The sequence below is a fragment of the Anolis sagrei genome, chromosome 7 (genome assembly GCF_037176765.1).
Source record: "Anolis sagrei isolate rAnoSag1 chromosome 7, rAnoSag1.mat, whole genome shotgun sequence".
In the NCBI taxonomy this organism is placed as follows: domain Eukaryota; kingdom Metazoa; phylum Chordata; class Lepidosauria; order Squamata; family Dactyloidae; genus Anolis; species Anolis sagrei.
In genome coordinates this window covers 1,582,936-1,588,935 of record NC_090027.1, presented here as the reverse complement: position 1 = coordinate 1,588,935, position 6,000 = coordinate 1,582,936, and positions in this window count along the sequence as shown.

Here is a 6,000-nt window from a genome sequence, read left to right as displayed (position 1 = left end):
AGGATCTTGGAATGCTATTTTCCTGCTTCTTGGCAGAATGGGGTTGGACTGGATGGCCCATGAGGTCTCTTCCAACTCTAGGATTCTATGGGATGGGGAAAATATATCTATTTTTCCCCAGGATCTTGGAATGCTATTTTCCTGCTTCTTGGCAGAATGGGGTTGGACTGGATGGCCCATGAGGTCTCTTCCAACTAGGATTCTATGGGATGGGGAAAATATATCTATTTTTCCCCAGGAACTTGGAATGCAATTTTCCTGCTTCTTGGCAGAATGGGGTTGGACTGGATGGCCCATGAGGTCTCTTCCAACTCTAGGATTCTATGGGATGGGGAAAATATCTCTATTTTTCCCCAGGATCTTGGACCCTTCAACTGGATGCAAAACGGAATATCTTTGAGGTTCCCAAATCTTGCCATACACGCCAACTTGAGAGAGTTGGAGACGCCGATTCTCCTCCCGCCCTAATTTTTTATTATTATTATTATTATCATCATGTCAAAGTGCCATGGCAAGAAACAGCACTCTCCCTCGATGGGCAAAAGGTTCACACGCAGCTCGAGAAAACCCAAACAAATAAAAACTACTTATGCGGAAGGAGGGGGCCACCACGCCTGGGGCACAGAGAAAGGGTGGTGGTGGTGGTGAGCAGGTCTAGCCTGTCTCCGCCGGGGAGCAGGTTCTGATGGCTGAGTGAGGTAACAGCGGGCAAGCTGAGACTCAACCCGAGATGGGGAGCGGCCACAAAAAGACTTGTTAACGCCTTCGAAGCCGAGTCGATTTCTCCCTTTCCCCCATCCCTCCTAACCTCTTCGCTGTAGCTCGGACAGGTAATGTAGTTCATGTTGGGACTCAGCCGTTGTTTGAGCCGGAATCTGCGATTGTGTTTCCATCTCCTAACGTTCCTGATGTTTCTGGTTTTGATTTGGATAGTCAGTCTGATGTCATCAATGAGGATGAGGTGCAAAATGGAGACACTTTGGACAATAAGGTTACGATGTATTGTCGAAGGCTTTCATGGCCTTCACTGGGTTGTTGTAGGTCTTTTTGGGCTATATGGCCATGGTCTAGAGGCATTCTCTCCTGACGTTTCGCCTGCATCTATGGCAAGCATCCTCAGAGGTAGTGAGGTCTGTTGGAACTAGGAAAATCAGCAATCTCAAGCTAAATAGCAACAACAAACTGATCAGCTTTGATGTGGTGTCTCTATTGACCATGGTCCCGGTAGCAGACACCATGGCACTCATCAACCAGAGGTTCCCAGAAGACATCACGGCTCTGTTTCACCATTGCCTTACCACCAGTTACTTTCAGTGGGACAATGAATTCGTAGAACAGAAAGATGGAGTAGCTATGGGGAGCCCTCTCAGCCCGGTCATAGCTAACTTCTACATGGAACACTTTGAAAAAGAAGCCCTGGAAACAGCAACCAAAAAGCCCATGATATGGTTCAGAGATGTGGATGACACCTTCACCATCTGGAGCCATGGAGAAGAAGAACTCAACAGGTTCCTGGAACATCTGAACAGCATCCACCCAAACATATGGTTCAGAGATGTAGATGACACCTTCACCATTTGGAGCCATGGAGAAGAAGAACTCAACAGGTTCCTGGAACATCTGAACAGCATCCACCCAAACATATGGTTCAGAGATGTAGATGACACCTTCACCATTTGGAGTCCAGGAACCTCAACAGGTTCCTGGACCATCTCAACAGCATCCACCCAAACATATGGTTCAGAGATGTGGATGACACCTTCACCATTTGGAGCCACGGAGAAGAAGAACTCAACAGGTTCCTGGACCATCTCAACAGCATCCACCCAAACATAGGGTTCAGAGATGTAGATGACACCTTCACCATTTGGAGTCCAGGAACCTCAACAGGTTCCTGGACCATCTCAAGAGCATCCACCCAAACATCCAGTTCACCATGGAAAAAGAAAACGAAGAAGACTGCCTTTTCCAGATGTCCTAGTCATCTGCAAACCAGATCAACAATTGGGTCACACTGTCTACAGAAAACCCACACACACAGGTAGATATCTACATCAAAACTCCAACCATCACCCAAGGCAAAAAAGAAGCCCCATTAAAGCCTTGGCAGACCATACAAAAAGAATCTGTGAAGCCCACCTCCTCCAAGATGAACTGAACCATCTCAACTGGGCTCTCCAGGCCAATGGAGACTCCACCTCAGACATCAGAAGAGCTGCAAGACCACTGAGAAGAAGCCACGAGAGTCAAGACGAAGATCCACCCAGAGGGAAAGGGTTCTTGCCATACATCAAGGGAACCACTGACCGCAGAGGGAAGCTGATGAGGAAACGCAACATGCAAACCACCTACAGACCCACCAGGAAAATCCAACAAATGCTACGTTCAGCAAAGGACAAGAGGGATCCTCTCCCTTCTGCAGGAGTCTCCTGTGTACCATGCAGCTGTGGACAAGTCTCCATAGGGACCACCAAACTCAGCAGCATTGCCCAAACACAGATCAAGGAACATGAAAGGCACTGCAGACTACTTCAACCAGAGAAGTCAGCCAGAGCAGAGCACCTGATGAACCAGCCTGGACACAGCATATTATTTGAGAACACAGAAATGCTGGACCACTCTCACAACCACCATGTCAGGCTACACAGAGAAGCCACTGAAATACACAAGAAGCAGGTGGACAATCTCAACAGAAAGGAGGAAACCATGAAAATGAACAAGATCTGGCCACCAGTATTAAAAAAAAACTCTAAAATTACAACAGCAAAACAACAGAGAGGAAACAAACAAGGACATCTAATCATCTTTCAACAAAAGTTTGCTCCAAGCACTGTCAGGCCATTATATGCTAATCAAGGTGGCCAGTTGAAACATTCACACATAGCTCTAGCAGACAAGAGTCTTTTGTCCCACCCTGGTCATTCCACAGATATATAAACCCATTTTCCTAGTTCCAACAGACCTCACTACCTCTGAGGATGCTTGCCATAGATGCAGGCGAAACGTCAGGAGAAAATGCCTCTAGAACATGGCCATATAGCCCGAAAAAACCTATAACAACCCAATAAGGTTACTGCAGACACTGGTGGAGAGGGTTCAGGGGAAAGGCCAAATTCCCATGAGAAAGCTTCTGTCAGAGCAAGGGAAGAAAGTTTACTTCCTTCTCCAAGCTCAAGTTTGCAAGATAGCTTGACACCTGGTAGGGTTAATGAGGAGATAGATAAGACCAGTCGCCGTCTGGAAATTAGCCAGAACCGTCGAGAGGCCCAATGTTTACGCAGGTCAGAAAGAATTCGGCTGTTAAGGCCAAAAACTGGGGGGAGTAGGAGCCAGTTTTGGGGACTTAAAAGTGGCCCTTAGAGAATCTTCTTCAGATCAGACATCATTGGGAATCAAGCTCAAGTCTCATGGAAAATTCCTGTTTCAAGTGTCCTCATCTCTAAGGATTTACCTAGCTTTTCAAGTGGGTTAGCAGTGGCTCGTCTGTTCATGCTTTCCTACTGAAGGCTTTTGGATATTCACGATATTGGATTATTTCTGCAAGCTTTTTTGGACATTGCTATTATTCCTAGGTTTGGACATTGCTTGTTTGCTGCTTTATTTTGGCTTTTGGCTTTTGGACCTCTACCTATTTTATAATCATCTCTTTTATTCTTCAATAAAAAGGACTCTTCCTTCATTCAAGGTGTGGTGTGTTAATGATTAGAGGGTCCTGCTCCTGCTCTAGGGTACAACAGTTCAGCCCAAGAGGCCAAAGTCCAAATCCTGCCTTTGGTACTGGCTTAGTCCCTTGGAGATGTTCAACATCATTGCTTGTCCATGTCTCCAAAATCAAACGTTGACACTGCAGTTGGGAACAAAGAAATGATTGGGAGGAGGGAGCAAGCTTGGGTTCTGCTGGACGCAATGGAACAATGGCTTCAAACTACAGGAAAGAACTTGAGGAAGAACTTCCTGACTGGGAGAGCTGTTCAGCAGTGGAACTCTCTGCCCCAGGGTGTGGTGCAGGCTCACTCGTTGGAGGCTTTTAAGAAGAGGCTGGGTGGCCATCTGTTGGGGTGCTTTGAATGCGATTCCCCTGCTTCTTGGCAGAATGGGGTTGGACTAGAATCATAGAATCATAGAATTCTAGAGTTGGAAGAGACCTCCTGGGCCATCCAGTCCAACCCTATTCTGCCAAGAAGCAGGAATATTGCATTCAAAGCACCCCTGACAGATGGCCATCCAGCCTCTGTTTAAAAGCCTCAGAAGAAGGAGCCTCCACCACACTCCGGGGCAGAGAGTTCCACTGCTGAACGGCTCTCACAGTCAGGAAGTTAGAATCCTAGAGTTGGAAGAGACCTCCTGGGCCATCATCCAGTCCAACCCCATTCTGCCAAGAAGCAGGAATATTGCATTCAAAGCACCCCTGACAGATGGCCATCCAGCCTCTCTTTAAAAGCTTCCAAAGAAGGAGCCTCCACTACACTCCGGAGCAGAGAGTTCCACTGCTGAACGGGTCTCACAGTCAGGAAGTTAGAATCCTAGAGTTGGAAGAGACCTCCTGGGCCATCATCCAGTCCAACCCCATTCTGCCAAGAAGCAGGAATATTGCATTCAAAGCACCCCTGACAGATGGCCATCCAACCTCTGTTTCAAAGCCTCCAAAGAAGGAGCCTCCACCACACTCCGGGGCAGAGAGTTCCACTGCTGAACGGCTCTCACAGTCAGGAAGTCCTTCCTCATGTTCAGATGGAATCTCCTCTCTTGTAGTTGGAAGCCATTATTCCATCGCGTCCTAGTCTCCAGGGCAGCAGAAAGGAAGCTTGCTCCCTCCTCCTCCCTGTGGCTTCCTCTCACGTGTTTATACGTGGCTATCATGTCTCCTCTCATCCTTCTCTAGATGGTCCACCAGATCTCTTCCAACTCTATGGGGGAAATACATTCCTGGGATTTGGTCCTCCTTCTCTGCTCTCCCCATTCCAGACGGAGAGCCTTTCTCATTGCACTTCCAAAAGGCAGTCCTACAAAGGCGCATCATGCAACCCAGGCGTTGTGGGCAGACGGGATTCCTCCTGCCAGCCAGCCCAGAGGAGCACATCTACCAGCATGGCACAGGGGTGGGGGGAGACAGGCGGGGTCCCTCTGCGCAGCCACCGCCCCGTCGCATTCCAGTCCTCCTCTGAGCTGCCAACAGACCAGTTGGAACCTGTCACTCCCCTTTCTTGAATTTGATCAAAATACATAGAGGATGTGAAGAAATAGGATGTCACACCCTGGGACGAGGGAGAGGGAATCTTCACGGGATCTTTTCCCTGGGGTTCGTCGCCCCCCAACCCATCCCTACCACGGCTTAAGCTTCACAATGGCACAACCTTCATGACACAGCGAAGGCCCTTGGGGAGGTCCAGAGACCCCTTGGCAAGTTGAGGGATGTGGGTAGCGCGAACGGAAAGGGCCAAAGGAAGCCGTAAGAAAGAGAAGCAGAAATGTTCTAGGTATGGGGTTCCCAATAAGGAACACGAAGTGTTTGTATAATCTCACTGGCCAGGCAATTTGCTTTGTGTGTGCAAAGTGACATATCCATCTGAGTTTAGGAGGGGAAAGGGTCCTAGAAGGTGAGCGGATGCTCTCTAGTATCTGGAAATAAACCCCTGGAAGGCAGGTGTCGGAATGTTTTTGCTAGAACAGTGTTTCTCAACCCTGGGGGGTTCCAGAGGGTTTGCCAAAGATCATCAGAAAACACATATTTTGGATGGTCTAAGGAACCCCTTTGGCAGAGAAGGCTGAAGATCTCTCCGCCTGTCTCTCTCTTCCTTTTTGGAAATACACACCAAAAGCAACCCCTCCACTTTGAAGGGCCAACCTCTCAGCCAGCCTCTCAACCAAGAGGAGGGCTGTTTCTGAGACTCCAAGCGGGGAGGGGAGAGCAGGCGTGCTTGGCACATGGCAGCGTAGTGCGCATGCATAGACGAGGGAGAGCGTGCGAAGCTGGAGGGAGGCTCATGCCAGAGAGTCCCT